The sequence below is a fragment of the Molothrus aeneus genome, chromosome 1 (genome assembly GCF_037042795.1).
Source record: "Molothrus aeneus isolate 106 chromosome 1, BPBGC_Maene_1.0, whole genome shotgun sequence".
NCBI classification, from domain to species: Eukaryota; Metazoa; Chordata; class Aves; order Passeriformes; family Icteridae; genus Molothrus; species Molothrus aeneus.
The window spans coordinates 141498476-141516479 of NC_089646.1; the positions used below are offsets into that span (position 1 = coordinate 141498476).

Genomic DNA, 18004 nt, shown 5'->3' on the forward strand with positions numbered 1-18004 from the left:
GTCAAGCACCACTTCCTGCCCTCAGCAGGATCAAGGTCTCCACAAGACAGGGAAAAACGGTAGCAGTGTTCGTCTGCTGACTTTTTTTTATTTGTTTTTACCTTAATTTCTCCTTCTGATGGTATAAGAAGCCTGATTCCTTTACTGAGCTGGCATTAAAAACAGAGCCAGCAAATCTCTATGCCCATGCAGGGTTAGAAGAACGGGGTGGAAGAGGAGATGGGAGCAAGGTGTAAAATTAGCAACAGAAGCTGAGCTTGGTTCTTCCCAAAACCAGCTCCAAGGCAGTAGCTTGGCCCAGCAGCCAAGGGCTGGTTCACCTGCCCTGGGAGAAGCAAACACATCCATTCCAAAGCTCACAGCCTACCTGTTTGCTGCTACATCTTGTAGGCAAAACTCCACTTATTTCACAGAGTTAGGCCAGCATAAAAATGAGAAACATGTAGCCATGCACTCAACAGAAAAGATTTCTTTTATTTGCATGCCTCTGTTGTGTCTCTTAGAGGATGTATATTCCTTTTTAGGGTATTTATGCAGTACCTTCAGAGCAAAAGTCAGAGCTGTACCTCCAAGACAAGGAATTAGATCTGTAATGCTGACTCAACCTGCAGGAATTCCACAGGATTAAACAGTCAGAAAAAAAACATTAAACAGAAAAAGACTGAAATGTATGTGACAATACATATGTCAGACACTCATATCCACACTGTAAGAAAACTACACATCAGTACACAGTTCATTTTGTCTGACCAAGGCATTATTTCACAGACAAGACTGCAACTTCATCTGAGGGCTTTGTGGAGCAGATGTCACTTTAAACCCAGAGACGGTGCACAGAAGGAACAGAGAGGCACTAGATTTAAAGCAAGCAAGTACTCTGCTCTCACTTTGCTGGGAAATTGTGCATGCATGTTCACTGTGCTTTGTAATCAGTGTGGCTTTCATTGTGCTATTAATTAAAAAGAGAAGCCTTATGCAAAAGAAATTTAAAATTGCAAATTTCCTTTTGCATATTCTGCAAAGCAATTTCCATTTTGCTATGTTACCCTGCGTCACGTTAATGTTAGGTTCATTTATAAATGAATGCTGAGACTTTGTAAGAGTATTCCAATTGCATTCATCACTGATACTTTTTTAATTGCATGACTTCCCAAGGAATCAAGGCTTTTGTAATTATAAACTCTAATCTTAAACACCGTTCTGCCATCTCGCAGTAAATCTTCGATCATTTCACTTAACTTCAAATAAATTTGACAGAATCAGAGCTAACCGACCAACTACAAGGCTCCTGAACGACAGCATCCAGGTAGAGATGCCACACAGCCTGCTTGTCCCACTGCTCAAGATTCAGAGGAGGAATGTGATGACCAAGTCAAAAACATTCACAAAACCAATCTCTGTGCACTGTATTTTGTGCCTCCGTGTGGGAAAAGCCAAGTCAGACACAAGCAGGTATTCTTGGAGTTAGATGACACAGTGTGAGCAGCTCCTCTAGCAGGAACATTGAACATACACCTGCTCAAATAGTTGTCAGTAGTTTATTCATATAGGATAGTAATAACAACTGCTCCAATTTTAAACCCACATCCTCTTCATCTTAAATACAGTGAATTATGCCTCATTTTTAATGATCTTCCAGTTCCTAATTTGTGTGGCACCATCCACGATTTTGGGGAAGGTGGCTAAGCCTCACTGCAGGCCTTACTTGGTGCAGGGATCTCTTTGGCCACAGGTTAAAACTGCCTTTGTTACAACCCGGGCTTAAGGTCTGAAATCCCACATCTGGCTCCCACTGACAGCCCTTTTTTGCACTTGAAAAGCAGCATTAGCTGCCATATCACCTAATCGGTGAAAGAGCCTTCTGCATTTGGAAATGCAAGAAAAGCTAAACAGGCCTTAAAGTACGTGTCAATTAGGACAACAGCAAGCAGATGATTTTTCACCTGCTTTTCTATTGATCTACCCTTTCAAGAACATTTTATAATCAAAAGTATAGTAGTTTTACTAAAACACTTAGGCTTGTCTCTTTTTTAGATCGTAGAAAAGTAATTTAAGACAGTAAAAAAACTGTGTATCCTGGAGGAAAATCTCTGTGCCCTAAAATAACTTTTTTTTTTTCACCCGAGTATTCAAAATTCAGAAACATTTTCAGGGGTGGACAGCTACTGAAGAATTAAACACAGTATATTCAGAAATATTTAAAAGAGAAAGAAATTTCCATTAAAAAATATCAAAACCACCGACAGCTTTCGGGACGAACACCAGAGTTTGATGAGCATCAGCAAGATTTAAGGGGCATCTTCCATGCCCCCAAGTGCAGAGATTATACCCAAGCTCGTCCCTGCCTAACAGCCTCCCTCTGGAAAGCCAAGTTAGCAGGAATCTCGGGGCTGGTGGCAGCAAGGAAGGAATCCATCCTGTTATCAAATACTTACAGAGAGAAACTATACTCAGTCAGGCAGTCAGAAACACGCCTACTCAGATAAGGGTATCCCTGCAAAGAAATCTCTTGACACTGCTTTGACATATTTACGTTCTTCTGCGATTATTCAGTTGCAATAACTTAGAGCTCCTCGTCTGACACTCGAACACGAGCCAGTCCCCAGCCCGACACGGGGAAGGGAAACAAAACCATGCCCAGCGAAGTCCCTCAGCTGGGCTAAGGGCTGCAGCCGGGCCGACCTGCTGGTGACATGGGGCAGGGTGAGAGCCAAAGCAAGCCGAGATTTAAAGCCTGTAGAGCACAAAGAATAGAATTAAAAGATTAATCTAATGCGATCTAATCAAAGATACCACGTCTAGATAGCACATCCCTGAAGTTACAGCGAGATTATGCTACTCTTAAGTCTTATTAGCCAGGACTTGTTGGAAGATCTGCTAACTAGTAGCAAGATACAATCGGTAAATTATTTCTTTTAATTAATTCATCGAAGTAAACAGAAAATAGCCTGAATCCTATCTGTCTGCATATCTTTGGAAGAAAGGCAAAGAGTTCAACGGCAGTTTTAAATTGTGGAAAGGATTCCTGCGTTGCAGCAGAGGAGCAGAGATTGCGGTAGCATCCCTTGGAAATACACACCACCTTTTTCAAAGCAACAAAAAAAAACCACCACCGCCTGAAGCCCACCCAAAAGACCGTGGCTTGGAAAGCCTGTATCACAAGCCGAAGATGAAGTGCCTCCCACCTCCCCAGGTAACCTGCCCCGCTTCCGAGGGGCAGTCCCACGGCAATGGCACAGCCTTGTCCAGACCCTGGGGATGCCGTCGCCGTGCCCACCGCGGGGTCAGCCCCCGCCGCCTCTACAGCAGGGATGCGATGCAGAGATGCTGGTCCCGTCCCCACGTCCTAGAACGAGCGTCCAGCCGCTGCCCTCCCCACACGGGGAGGTCCAGCCCACGGGATGCTGGTCCGAGGCTCCTCACTCCCAGCCCTTCTACCAAGGGTCCATATCCCCCTCGGCGTCAACACCGCTCGAACAACCCGGGGCCCGGGTCCCCCGCTGCGACCCCGGCTCAACCTGGACGTGAGGGTCCGCGTGGTTCCGTCCGCGGAGCGGGCAGGGGAGCGCGGAGGGGACCGGCGATGCCACCGGCCGGGCCGGGCACGGGCCGGCGGTGTCACCGCGGGGACCGGAGCGCCCGGCGGAGCCCCCGCTCGGGCAGGGGGTGCGTGCAGGGTTGGTGGGGCTGAGCCGCGGGAGGCGCGGCCGGGCCGGGCGGGCCATGGGGGGGGCGCGGCCCCGCGCGCAACTTTCCGCCGCGCCGAGGGACCCCGGCGGCCGCGCCGGCGGTGGTATCGTATGCAAATACGCAGGCTGACGTCAGAGATCATGTGGGGTTTGGCGTAGATCCCCGCCGATCGAGGGCTCTTTTTTTTTTTTCTCCTTTTTTTTTTCCTTTTTTTTTTTCTCCCCCTTTTTTTTTTTTTTTTTTTTTTTTTTTTTTCCGCGGCGGGGCAGGGCCGGTGCGTGCGCGCGTGGCGGGGCGCGCGTGTTCCCCGCGGGCCGGCGCGGCGGGGGCGGGGGGCGCGGGGTCCCGCGGCCGCGGGCGGCGCACGGAGCGGAGCGGCGCGGAGCGGAGCCCCGGTGCCGCTCCGCCCGGGACAGTCGGTGCCGCCGCCCTGGGCACAGGTAGGAAACTTCCCAGGCGGGGCCCCCTCCCCCGGTGCGCGGCGCTCCCCAGCCGCCCCCTCCCTGCGCACGGACGCTCGCCGGCGCTCCCGCCCCGACCGCTCGCACCCAACTTTTCCTCCTGCAAGAAACTGTCCGGTTCCCTGGACTTCGGCGGGGGCCGGGAGGTGGGGGGAAGGGCGGGGGAGACCGCCGGGGGTGGGAGCCGGGAGGGCTGTTCGGGGTGGGCTGTTAATTATTTTAGCTACGTTTTTCATTTTCGGCCGTGCAGCCTCCCTCCCCTCGCCCTTTTTCCGCTCCCCGCCGCCTCCCGATCGCAAGTTTGGGCGAAGGGGGAAAAGCAGGAGTGGGGGGGAAACATGTCTACGTTTGTCTATGTCGACATCAGCAACACAAAATATGGCGTCCGCTTTCGACAGGGCGTTACGTAGAGGCGAGCAGGGGATTTTGTCAGCGCGGTCCCTGACGAGGAGCCGCGGGCTCCCGGGCCGGGGGGGCAGAGCGGCCCCGGGGCGCGGGAGGGGCCCGGCGCCGCCGCCGCGCGTGGCTCCGCGCCCGCGGCCGCACTTGGCAGCGATTTCTTCTGGATTAATTTTTGATGTTTTTCCTTCCTCCTGCCCTCCCTCCCCTCTTTGGCAGCCCCCCTCCCACCCGTGACGCCGTGGTCGTGGCGCGGGTCTCGTTGCCGGTAACTGCGGGGAGCGGCGGCACCGAGCCGGGACCGCGGCGGGGCAGAGCCGGGCGCCCCGCTCCATCCCTCCTCCACCCAGCGAAAGGCTCTGCCTTCCCGTGGCATTTTATTTTCTCCGGAATAGGGAGATTTGGGGAAATGCAGGCTTTGGCACGTTATATCCACTTTTTTTTTTTTTTTTTTTTTAAACGAGAGGTGACTTTCCCGTTTGTTTTAGCCGGTTTCCAAAGACATCACAGAACCGTCTTCTTTTTTCCCCCCTTCTCTCTCTCCCTCCTCCGCGATGAAGGCGACAGGGAAGGATACTGATTTCCCCCCCTCTTTGCTAGGAATATAACTTGGAAACGACCCAGGGAAGTACCTGTCTGACTTTGGGGGATCCCTATACCCAGCTCTTTTCTGAGCACTCTGGTTAGTTCAGAGCCTGGGAATCCCTCCTGAGGGAGACGGCAGGGGAGGCGGGGCATGGCTCTGATTTCCTCCCCCTTGGCTGCCCGAGCACCTCTCTCCGCTGGCGGCTCCCCATCCTTTCTTGGGGCCCGTGCTCCTTGGAAACCCTGTGAACTTGCGAGCGTCCTGCCGCGCAGGGGAACACAGAAAAAGTTTTGGATTGGAAGGTGGAGAGCAAAAGGGGAGAAAACATCGCAGAAGTAGGAATGGGAGGGAAGAGTAGGACTCCTGGCTGGGTGGGAAGGGTGATGAGGATCGCTGGGCATCAGCCGCTCCTGCCTGCGGGTCCCGCAGCAGCAGCGCGGGGAGCAGCGGGCAGAGTGGCACAGTGCGCATTGCCCTGAGAAGCTGCACGTCTGACAGCACAGGGTCACAGCACAAGGCTGTCAGTGAGGTGCCTTTTATTTTTAAACTACAGATGAAACTTCGTGCGCGGTTTCTCCCTCCTGGCCGCGGCTGGGTCGTGGAGGCACGGATGTAACTAGAGGAGGTCTGATGTCTCTAGCAGAAGCCTCATTCATGCAGCCTTACTGGGAAATGGCATGTGTATTAGGAGTGGTGTGAGCTGCCGTGGTTTTATTAGAGCAGTAGACGAGCAATATTATTGTTTAAGAGGTATCTGTGACCAGAGTGCTTTGCCAGGGTAATACATTTCTGTAGCTGTGAAGCCTTTCTAATGTAGATGTGGCTTCAGTATGTTGTATGAACTCAGCAGCTCTTCGAAACAGAATTGTAGACTGATTTCTGGATCAGGAAAAGCAAGGTACTGGCCAGCAATTGGGAAGAATATAAATGCTAAGAATTGGCTGGTCCTTATTTTACTTTGCCCCATATGCATGTTTATCCCCTCAAACTTCTACAGAAAGCAATGGCCAAGAGCTGTCCCGTGTTTGTCCTCTCTTGTATCCGTGATAAACTCAGTGCCAAAAAGCATGGATAGGTGTTTATAGCTCAGTCATCAGCCCAAAGACCTTTTGATTGCTCTCCTTTGTAAAATGACTTTTTTCTGCCTGTCCACCCCAAGAGTTCAGCTGTCAGAGTTTTTCACACAGGACATTTCTTGCTGTCAGTGTCTGAAAGTAGCACACTCCTTCCAATCGCTTTCTCTCAGAATTCTACTCGCTTTTTTCCTTTTTACTCTAGTTACAATCATCAATTTCTAGTCAATATCTGTAAAGTGAATAATCCATTATATGAAACAGCCCAAGTTTGTAGTGTTTTTTCTTGTGGGGAGGGGAAAGTTTTATTGTGCTTTTATTAAAAGTCAAAAAGAGCCAACATTAAATACAGTAAAGTTACTGGCTTCTTTTTGCATTTTCAAATCAGTTTCAAACTGCTCCAGGTTGGAATGAGAACACAGCAGGTTTTTGCTGATCCTCATAAAAGACAAAGATTTTAATACCAGACGTGACATCACTGTATTTGCATGTGTGACATCTTCAGGTTTTATTTCTTTTTGTTTTGCCCTAACTTGGATGGTTCTCAGAAATGCTATTTGGAGTGTCTTCTGTTTGGGATGTTTTGATCCATGTCTAAATTATTTTTCTTTGTGTCCACTTAAGGAATGGAAACATCCACTGAAAATAAATAGGAAAAGTATTTTAATTAGAATTTGTTCAGAAACATGCAGTGTCTCAGCTGAATTCCCTGAGATTTCAGCATGGCTGTCAGGTAAAGCTGCATTTACATTTCGCATGGAGTGTAATTGTAGTTTGACTTTCTTTCAGGTGTAAGGGTAATTCAGCAAGTGTGTTCTTTCCCTAAAGGTTACTGCACATCTACATGATGCTATTTGTTCATACTGAGAGTAAGTAATAAACAAAAGTTAGCACTAAAATAATCTATAAAGGCTTTAACTTAAAGCCATTATGATTACTGCTGGTCTTCTGTCAGGGTGTATTTACATGTGTCACATCAGCTAGAACTAATATTTGTGGTTAGTTTATTTTATCAACCCTGCAAAAATAGATCTGAAGTTTATGGGATGTAATGATACAGTTCAGTCCCAGGGTAGCAGTTCGGTTTTTTCTGAAAAGCTGAAAGAGCTGTTGATTTCCAGAAGGATTCAAATACTTTTCATATGGAGTAATATTTGAGAGTTTGGTTTGTGAAGGTGTAGCAAAATAGAAATAAAATAAATTGGGTGCTTAGAAGATGAAGGGAACAGTGTTCAATTCCAGCCTTGCCTTCCAGAGACAGTTCAGAAATCACCAAGCCAGGCCTCTCCCCAAAACCACCATGCCTTTACAAGGCAGAGGGGTTGTTTGGTTGGCTGTTTTGGTTTTAAAAATTAGCACTTGGAATTGTTGTAAAAATATTGTGAGTCTGAAAATAAGACAGTGCATTTGGCAAGCTCTTTTCGGAATCGTGGGACCCCAAACCAGTTCCTACAGTGAAAACTGAATTTCCATAAGCTGAGTTTATGTAGAATGACCAGTATTGTGAGTCTGCTGGTGAAACTGAGGGAGAGGTGTGAAATGATTTTGTGTATTTAGCACTGCAGAAGGCTCTTGGTTTTGTTAGTGAGCAGAGAGAGAACAACACAGGCAAGGAGAGAAGGTTTAGGTGTTGGCAGCTAGGAGGGGACTTCAAAAAAGTCATCCTGGGAGATTCTGCTAGCTGAGGAGGTGGATTATGGTGCAACATCTCCTTGAATTCTTGGATGAGCGTGCACATGGCCTCCAGTGGGCAGTGCCCCAGTGGGGCTCTGGTGGGAAGGCTCATGTCAGTGCTGGACAGAGGGGAGCATTTGCCATCTGGAGGGGAGACAGGGGAGGAAGGGTTGGGAAGCAAATGGGAAAGAAGGGGATCTAGAACACCTGCATGGTTAGAAATCACACATCAGGAGTGGAGGGTGTGAGCTTGCAGTGAGTTTTGACAACCTTGGGCAAATTGGCTGAGGGCAAGGGCACATGCTGGGTGCTGAAAGCAGGGCAGGGGCAGGGAATTCAGCTTTGCTCTGAGAACAAGCCTCCCCAGCACCAGCTGCAGTTTGTGTCTTCTCCACACTGTTGTCCAGTGGGGACCTGATGTAGCAAACTGGAGCCTGCTCAGCACTTGCCTGCCTCTCAAACTAACTATTACAGGCTCACTGGGAGGAATTTGCAGATCTCCACAACTCCCACCCACACAGACTACAGGGTAAACAGTACCATGGTCCAGGCTCAGCCTTGGATGCACTTTGTGTCTGCATGGTTCAAAAGCTCTGAAGTCCTGTGGCCTCTGCCTCGTGCTGCCTTTGCCACGGATTGTCCAGCCTGAGGGTTGAAAGGGATCTTTACATTGTTTCCTGATGTCCAATCTAAACCTACACTCTTACAGTTCAAAACCATTGCTCCTTGTCCCATCTCTACAGGCTTTGGTACAAAGTGAGACTGTGTATGTTGAATATCTCATTAGGCAGGGTACCAGGTGCTCTGGTCTGGTCACCATCCCACAAGCACATTGAGGACTTTCTCCTTGGGTGAATGTGCTGATAGTGGGTTTTTCATCCCAGCCCTGTCTCAGTAGGTGACATTGGCAGTAATGTCACTTTGCTGGTGTAGCAGCCCTGTCACTCCTCGGTTTGCCAGCACAGCTGCTTCAGTGGCATGTCCTGCCCTGGGCTGGTACAATGCATGGCAAGTGTTGGTGGTACAGACCTGGTGTGAGATGTGCCCATGCAGACATGCCTGCTGTCATGGGCTTGTTCAGCTCTTGGTGTGTGTCTGCACATCCACCCTCTGCTCTGGGAAACCTCCAGCCTCACTGCTGGGGTGCAGCCCCTCCTGCAGCTGCAGGCAGTGGAGGCTCTGGACCACAGGGATGGGCATCCTGGTAAATGCAAATAGCTCTGTGCAAGTCACAGAGTTTCCTCAAGAGCAGTATTACCTGCCCACTGTGGCTTTCAGTTCACTTGGTAAATTCTTCCACAGCTTGAAATTCATCTTCTTTCCTGGAAAAATGTTGCAAGATGAAAAGCAAAGCTACTTGCCTTGCCACTTAGAAAACTCGTAGCTTTGGCTTTGCAGAGAAACCAGCCCTCTGCTTCTCTCCCTCCTTTATGAAGTGACATGTAGAGGTATAAATCTTTAGTGTTAGCTTTTAATCTGTAGCATTTTGATGCTGTGATCTGCAGTGTGGTCTCAGTTGGCACTGATGGAGGGAACGATTAATTTCATGTGAGCAGTGGGTTGGGTAGGATGGGAATGTCTTGCACTACTTTTCATTTATTTATTGAGCCTATAAGAGGCCTGAAATCTTGGATTTTCCTTCTCTTCCCCCCACCCCCATTCATCCTGTCCTGACCTTATTTCCCCTCTTAAATACTAAATGTTTTTTTAAAATTGCTACCTCAAATTATCTGTTTATTTTGGCTTCTCTTTTGTAGTTGATTGTATGTTGTTCCCACAATTTTTAATAAGTGTTAAAACTGCATATTTTATTCACTGGAGCTTAAAACAAACAAAAAACCCTCCACCAACAAAGAAATAGAGATGTTTTCTTGCTTCTTTTGAGTCAGTGACCATAACTAAGGAAGGCTCAGATTCAGTGTTGCTTAACCTCTTGTCCAGTTTGATGGAGGAAGTGGAGGAAGAAGTCCTGTGAGCAAAACTGTATAGGGAAGAATGTGGATCCTTTCTTTTTAAGCAGAATCTTGTTATTTGTGGTTTGTTTGGTTTGTTTTTTTGGTTTTTGGTTTGTTTGGTTTTTTTTTGTTTTTTTGTTTTTTTGAATACCAACAAAAAAAAGCAGGTTCTGAGCTGCTGCTGCTGAAGGCACTCTCAGAGAAATTTAATAAAATATCAGTATGTCTCAAGGTCTCTGTACTCCTCCTGATGCCTTTCTTGTGTATATTCACTTTTCTCACTCTAAGTTTATTTTATTTTTTACATTTCTCAACCTAATTTCATGCTTATTAGTTTAAGTTACTTTATGTTGCACTTCACTTAGATAGCAGAAGTGGGAAAATTCTTGTTCTTTTTCTAAAATCCTACTAGCAAGACAAAAATCCAAGAGGATATACCAGTTGGAAGCAGTTAAGTTTTGTAGGGTTTCAAAGTGTGCTGGGTGGTGGCCTGGGAATTGGTGCAGGGAGGTTTTTGCCTCCTCTCATGCCAGTGAAAGCCAGTATGAAGCAGACAGCAGCAGCATCTCCAAGCTTTGCTGCCAGGCTGGCAGAGCACTGCTGATTCACTTTCACACAAAATGAAGGAAAGTCCTGATGGTTCTGGCCTCAAGTGTTTCTGGGGATATTCCTTCCCCTCCCCTCCTCCTACCACCCACCTCAAAAGCAAATATGTCTTGTTGTGGGGTTTTTTTTTCCAGCATCCTCTTGAGCACAAACTGTCAGGCACCACAGGCAGTTTTTCCTTGTCTTTTGTCTCTCCAGAAACTGATTAATTTAAATGATATGCTGGGAGCACACTGCTGTTAAAGGCTTTGGTGCTTGTTGTCTTCCAGGCTTTGCTACAGCTTTCTTGAAAATTGTGGAAGATGGGGCTATCCCAAAGAATCCTAGTTTCCCCCGAAGCTGTTTTTTTCTGCATTTTTCCAAAGAGATTCCCCTTCCTGGCCCTCTGTGGAGAGTGTTGTTCATTTCCATGTGATTGAAAGGCGAGGAAGTTGTTTGAGTGCTCAGCTCCCTCCCAGGGAGAGCACTTGGCTGCCTGGCTGGGAGTCCACATGACTGTCACTGCTCCCACCCCTGGGACCAGTACTCCAGTGCTCTCCTTTTGCTCAGCCAAAGGTAGTTACAGAGTCCTTTATCACTCATACATTTACTATCTGACATCCCAATGTCCTTTCTTCCAGCCTGTCGCCATTATGACGCTGCTTTTCATCACCATCAAGTGATATTCAGTACCAGGAGTCATGACCTTGCAGTTGCAGATTTTTGGGACCTCTTTCTCATATCTCAGGGCTTTACATCCTTTTGTTGTTTGTTTGGGTTTTTTTTTGAGAGAGAGACATTAGGCCTTTTACCTGGACTTTAACCTAAGGCACAGGTCCTTCCAACCTGTGCTCAGGTAAAGTATCTTGCCAGGAAGCTACCAGCTCCACTGTGGGACCTTTTTGAGAACTAGGTTTAGTTTTCTTTGAGAAACCAGCTGAAAAAGCTGGCTGATGATGTTGAAAATCTTCACGTGGGATTTTCAAACCAGAGAAAGTGCCAGGGGTTGCTGTATGGAAGAGCTGGCAGATGCATGGTGCCCATGCCAGGCTGCCAAGGACAGGGGCTGGTGGCCACTGAGGACCTGCAGGATTTTGTCCAACTACAGCAGGTAGGAAGCTTCAAGGTGTAAATGGTAATAAATAAATTCAGAGTAAAGTGCTGCCTAAAGAAGACTCTACTTCTCTTTGCCTGTCTGGGATTCTTCAGCATAAGAGAGGAGTTGGCTCTACATGTGTTTTAAAACAATTGGAGTGACAAGAAAGAATGATGTGTTTGGAGTGAACTGTTTTCTTTACTACTTTTATATTGGCATCTCTTGAAAGCATCCTTATAATTTCACTATTGCTAAAATAGTTTTCACAGGATATCCCTCCTCTGTGTGTCTCTTGGCATCTTGTCTATGTACCTTGGTGATGTCAGGGGGGTAATGTGGTTTGGGAAATACTGCTCAAGGCAAACACAAGTTTCAAGATCCACACTTAATCAGATAAAGGAAAAAAAATCTTAGCTCTCTGAAGGATTTTGCTTTCAACCATAAATATACTTGAGTGCCTTAGATTCTGTTGTTTATCCTGTTATCCTGAATCTTAGCCTTATCAACCTTCTTTTTATGTGTTTACCCTCTGTGTGGTGGTCCAGGAGAGCGTGCGAGCACTCGGTACGTGTCCAAGTCAGGAGAGGAGTGTCACAATATATTATTTATGCTGAAAAGAGCTTGTACATAGGAATGATCTTAGCTCCAGCCCCATCTCTTCTCCAGAAGCAAATCAGAGCACTGAGTTGGTGGATTTAATCTCTTGAAACATGAACTGCTTTTTCCTTGTTCTGTTCTTGCCTCTTGGTGAGTAGTGAATGGTCTTGTTCTCACCACAAATTTCTCAAGGGTGAGTGCAGGTGTTCAACTTCAGGGTTTACTGCCCTCGGGTGCAAGGGGTGAGCAGGCACCAGACACCCTTTGCCAACTGGCTCCAGTTCTGTGCTGAGCCCTCTGCCACTCTCCCACAAAAATTCTGGGGGATTTAAATATAAGGTTCTTCTAAATAAAAAAATGTACACAAATCCCTGTCTGCACCCCGTGCTCAGTTCAGGAGGAAGATCATTGTTGAGCACATGGTTTGCATTTTTATTTTCTTGGTGGTATCCTCTTCCTTCACCTCTTCCCCTACCAGTCTGTTCCCACCCTGACATTTTTTTGGAGGGCTCAATTTACATCCCAAAAAGGAGCTTGCTGTGGCAGGGTGCTCACAGGACAAGGAGAGCACCTTTCCATTGGTGGGCAAAGCCTGTTGTGGTGCTTGATGGAGACAGGGATCTGCTTTGAACTGTGCTGTTGAATGGGAAAAGTGTGTGAGGAGATTCTGGGTATTTAACACAAGCTGCATCCCCAAATTGGTGGTGGTGTAAATGGTATGCAGTACTGTGTGGCAGAGGATTTGTGGCTGCTTTACTTACAGATGGTAGCAGACAGCAAGAGGGATGGGAATTATCACCTCGGCTCTGCCATGCTTTTAGCTTTGTGATATGTTGTGTGGAGTGGTGTGAGTTGTACTTTGATGCATTTTGAATGGTGTATTTGCACAGGAAAAAACCTGAATTCATACCTGAGTTTCCTCTCTGTATTGATTTCTGCAGCCAAGGTAGGAATTTGATTGTATTTTTCAGTTACCTGCCTTGCACTCAAGGCATCCTTTCCTGTTTGCCTCTCACTGGCACAAGCAGTAGGACCACTTACACTGGTTCATGTTTTCATCTAACATGCTTTAGTTATTTTATTTTTTTTTAATCTGCCTATATTTTGTTCATCCCTGTGTAAGTAGGGGTTTTATTTGTTCCTTCTCTCTTGTCCTGATCCTTTTACTGAGTCTCAGGGTGGAGGCTGCTACTGTGTGTTGCAAGGTCAGTGCTTGGTTTGTGCATCTGGGCCCTGCTGCAGCATCTCCCAGATGTGTTCCATGCTGAGCTTCTGGCACAGATTGGCTGAGACACCCTTCTCCTGCTCAAATTCCTGATTGCTGCTCTGCACAGTAGTGGAAAGGGACTGTGATTTGCAACCCTTTAGTATTGATCTTTGCAGCTGACAGATACTCATATTGGAACATTCTTCAGCTTCTGATGTGGCCACTTGGTTTGTTTGGGGTTGTAGCTTAATAAATTTTTGGCTTGTACATGAATGGCCCATGTCCCTTTGCTGTCTTGTAAAATCAGTAAAAAATAATTCTCAAAGAGTTGGAAACAGAAAATGTGACACACACTTAGCATCAAAGTTTTGCTGGAGGAGAAGGTAAAATGTCAACTTTTTTTTCCTTCTTTTTTAAATGAAAGAGGCAGCTAGTAGGAAGTTGATTAAGAAACGTGAGGTTGGGTAGGTTTTTCTGGTCATTAAAGATCTTTTTTACTTGTCTGCTATTTTAAAATATTTGTTCTTAAATTATGCAAAATAGATGTAGTGAGTGACGAACAGCCCAACACACATCTGAACCTGGCAGGGTTCTTCCTATGTAACGTTTCATCCTTAATGTGATTTAAATTAGTTTAAGGTATTGAAGTCTTTAAACCAATGTTTATGATCACTTTAAGACACTCTCCACTCAAAGCATGAGGGAGCCTTACATGCTATGGATTTTGAAAAGAGGCAGTATACACTCATGATACAGTAGTAGTATACAGTATAAAAGAGGCAGTATACAGTCTTTAAATAATTGTTTTTGATCACTTTAAGACACTCCCCACTCAAAGCATGAAGGAGCATTACATGCTATGGATTTTAAAAAGAGGCAGTATACATTCATTGCTAATTATGTACTTTATTATTAAGTCTGAGTAGTAATTATTTTCCAGAGCATGTTTGGCAAATGATAGTTTTTAATAAAATTACAGAATAACATAATTACTTGAAATTTAACTTAATAAATTTATGTCTTAGCACAGTAACGATCTACTAAGGTCACCTTTGATCTGCATTGAGAGCAGCAGGCAGAATCATGTTTGAAGGTGAGAAAAGTCAAGGAGCAGTTTTGTTAAAAACTAGAGGATTATCCAGGAGGTGCTGTAGGAAGCTCATTGCTTAGGCGAGAGTGGGGTGTTGATGGGGATGTTTTGTGTCTCTTCATTGAGAACCTGGGATGGATGGATTAGGCAAATCGTAGTTAATTATTTAACAAAGGGCCAGTGCTGCAGTTGCCTTTGACTCCTGCACTACTAAAATATCTCTAGTTTGGAGGGTGGAATTAAGACTGTAACTTTGAGATTAAGCTTTTCTTTTCCTTTTTCTCTTCCCTTTGAATGCAAAGCTCTTGACTGCCAGTCCTGAACGGCTGGAACAGATGAACTTTTGCACTCTGTGCTAAGGACACTTACATAAAAGGGAGATACTCAGATTGCATCCAAACCCAGCTCAGCTTGCTGTCGAAGGAGGTGGGTCTGGCTGTCCCTATCCATCTGGGGGTCTTCAGGGAGCCTCTCTGCTATCAATCCTTGCTTTCTGTGCAGGCCCCTATTAGAAAACCCCAGAAAAGGCTTAATCTGTGACAAGCTAGATGTGATGTGAGCTGAAATCCAGGAGACTGATTATTCCTGGGGCCAAGGACTGACGCAAACTGCTTTTAGTGTGTTTGATTTGTGGTGCTGAGTTCCTGTGTGCACTGGGTCACACTGGCCACTCTCCAGAGCACAGGTGGTGGGGGGTCTCTCCACAGCTTCCCTGTTTTCATTAGAGCAGTAGGAAATTACTGTGCTGGGATTGATGGACCCACATACACATGAATGTGGAGGAAGATGGAAACAAACCTGAAGAATCCTTTAAAAGTCAGTGATACTGGCAGGGATAAAATGAAGGAAATTTGAGTTTGGCAGTGTCCAAACTTTTACCCAATTTTTCTCAAAACAAAAGGGCTGCAGGGCTGCAGTTGCACCCAGCAGCCTGGCCAGTGGTGCCCTTCCTTGGTAAAGCTCCTGGCAAGCAGAGTTGCCAGAAGGTGACTTCTTGTCTGCAAGGTGCTTTCCTGTCTGCAGAGATACAGCCAGGGGATGTCAGTTCAGGTATACAAAAGAGTAAGTACAGCAAGAATACCTTTTCACCAAAGTCCTCGCTGCTGAATCTGAGGCTGAAATCGCAGAAATTGTTCTTTGAAATTGGCTGCCCAATTGTATTGTGAGTTTGGTTTTCAAAGTGCAGCTTTGAACAAACAGTTGAGACTTTTAAAAGGCCTCAACACCCACTCTTTTTATTGGCATTTTTACATATGTTTGGCTATGAGGTGCACACACACACCTGCACATAGGCATTGCATGGTCCTACCTGATTGTTCAGAACATTAGTCTTGTATTTAAGACACAGCATTGAAGGCTTTGCAGTCCCTCCGGTGTGCACAGAGCATCAGGACACTTGGTTCAGACCACTTCCAGCAGCCCCCATCCATGCTGGGTGACAGCAATGGGGCAGTGGGTTGTGTGTGGTTCTGCTGGAAGTCCTGTGATCAGCTTCTGGGTCTTGCTGTGATGGGGAGAATTTGATAGAAGGATCAAGCCATTCCTTCACATGATCGCATTGTAGTGAATGGGCAAATGCTACTGTTCTCGTCTTGCCTTTACCTCTGAGATCACCAGCAGCTGCTTCATTAACTATTAATGGTCTGCTCATTAATGCTGTAAAAGGCTAGGACCAGTCTTGCAAATTTTCTGGACTCTTCCCCTGAAATATTTATGACTTGCTCACTGTGCAAAAGGGCAAGAGCAGCAGCAGAGAACATGCCTCCAAGTTTTGTTGAGGTTTATTAAAAAGCTTATGAATATGAAGAACCTGGCAGCTTCTTCCTGTGTTTTGGCTTTCTGAGCTAGTGCTGCACATCTGGCTCTAGGAGTCGAGTGGGCTCGTGGTTTGCTGAAGCATCAGTGGCAGCGTTGGATGCTTTATTGATGATCTCTGGTTCTTGTGCTTTCCTTTGCACCCTCCTCCTATACAAGCACCAAGTTGTAATTCACACCTCCACGGGAGGTTTTATTACTCTTAAGTGGTGGGGAAACTGTGGCACAAAAGTTGAACATTTTGCCAAGCAGTAAAAAGCCAGCAGAGGATGGAAACGTGTTGTCCAAGACTGTAATGATACTTGAATTGAAGTTTGGTTAGTGTGGACGAGGGGGACACTCACTGAGCCTCATCGGAAGCCATTCCTACAAGTCATTCCTGTCCCTTCCAAACAGAGCTCCTGCATCATCACAGAGATGAGCAGTGAGTAGTGAATTCCCTGGGAAGGAGCCAGTTGTTTTAGTTCTCTGGTACCAAGAAACAGCAGGGAAGCTATTTTACCCCTCCATCCAGATCTTGGAGATAAAACTGTGTTCATCTCATCGCATAAGTCTACCAGCAATAAAGAGTCTGTCCACTGAATCCAAGTGCAGCTGGTCATGCACCAGACAGATTAAAATCTCTATTTCTTTCCCACAGCCATCTGCAGAGTGAACACTGCTGTAAATACATGTGGGAGGCATTTTTTGGTAAAGTAGGGAGATATGCTTTAAAGAGAACAGGTATGACTCCAGGAATGAGGACCAGTTTGTACAATGTTTAACATCTTTCCCACATGCAGCTGGCCTTCAGAGTGAAAAAGATCCTCTGTGTCTGGAAGATGCAGACTGTGTCAGGAATGACCTTTAATACTCCTTGAGCTTCTGGGGTTGCAGGTAGTGCTGAAGTGGAACCAGGTGACAAAATAAATCCATATCAGAAACATTCTCTGGTACAACTTTCTTGTTATTTCTTACAGAGTGTGAATATTTCATCCCACATCATATCAAGTTTCAACAGATGCTTGGTTTCTCTCCTGGAGCCATTCCTTTCAATTGCTGGAGCAAAGTTAGGGCAGACCCAGGGTAGAAATTCAAAGCCCTTCACTGAAACAATGTTTAAGTTAATATTTATTTCACACAGCTCTGGCAAGGTGAACGTGGTGGACACAACTTGGTGATCGTGCTGTGCCCTGTATGATTTCAGTAGGCACTGGTGGGACTCCCTTGTCATGCTGATCTCCAGGAATATTCCAGCAGCATACTGAATGCCATCTGCTTTTGCCCTCAAAAGTAGCATAAATGTCTTTGGGGAAGACTTCTGGGATCCTCCTGCTACAAGAATAACACCCAGATCTTGAGCTTCTTTTGTGACTCTTTACTGAGGTAATTCCTGCAAAACCTGGAAAATGGGTGGATGCGAGAATTGAGTCCCTGGCTGTTGGCTGGTGCAGCTCTTCTAGAGAAAGCTGCAGTGGAGACTGCAGAGCAGATCATTGTTGGTTTTTAGTTACCAGTGGGTGCCATTATCTCTCCTCAACAAAGGTATGCCTCTCAGCATGAGCACAAAGGTTAAAGGTTTTATTAACCGGAGTTTTGGGAGCCTTTTCCTCACCCTTTCCTTGGTAATTAGGAGGAGTCTGCCATCCAAAACAGACACGATTCCTCCAACTCTGAGTTTGAGGCTGAATCACAGGTAAGAGATATAAAATCTCTTTTCCTGAGGAGAGGAAAGATCAATGTAATTCAAAATGTTGGGGGCCATGTCTTACCACTGCCATAGGCATCGGTTATCAG

At 46.2% G+C, this 18004-nt stretch overlaps 1 protein-coding gene and 1 long non-coding RNA gene across 8 annotated transcripts in view; one reads left to right on the forward strand and one right to left on the reverse strand.

Annotated features, from left to right (window-relative positions):
- Positions 1–451: 451 nt before the first annotated feature.
- LOC136566701 (uncharacterized) lies at positions 452–3713 on the reverse strand. Its single transcript, XR_010785058.1, has 2 exons — positions 3519–3713; positions 452–2734 (listed from the first exon to the last, which is right to left on the reverse strand). It is a non-coding gene; the product is annotated as an uncharacterized lncRNA (long non-coding RNA).
- A 61-nt stretch (positions 3714–3774) lies between these two features.
- Positions 3775–18004, forward strand: part of ZHX2 (zinc fingers and homeoboxes 2) — a 74600-nt gene continuing 60370 nt past the window's right edge. For 4 of the 7 annotated variants that reach the window (XM_066566022.1, XM_066566030.1, XM_066565978.1 and 1 more), the window contains exon 1: positions 4024–4130. The gene's annotated coding sequence lies outside the window, so the exon portion shown is untranslated. Of the gene's footprint in view, positions 3794–4023; positions 4131–4262; positions 4298–14798; positions 14840–18004 lie in introns of those variants that run through there. The other 3 variants (XM_066566008.1, XM_066566000.1, XM_066565984.1) reach the window with 3 other exon arrangements.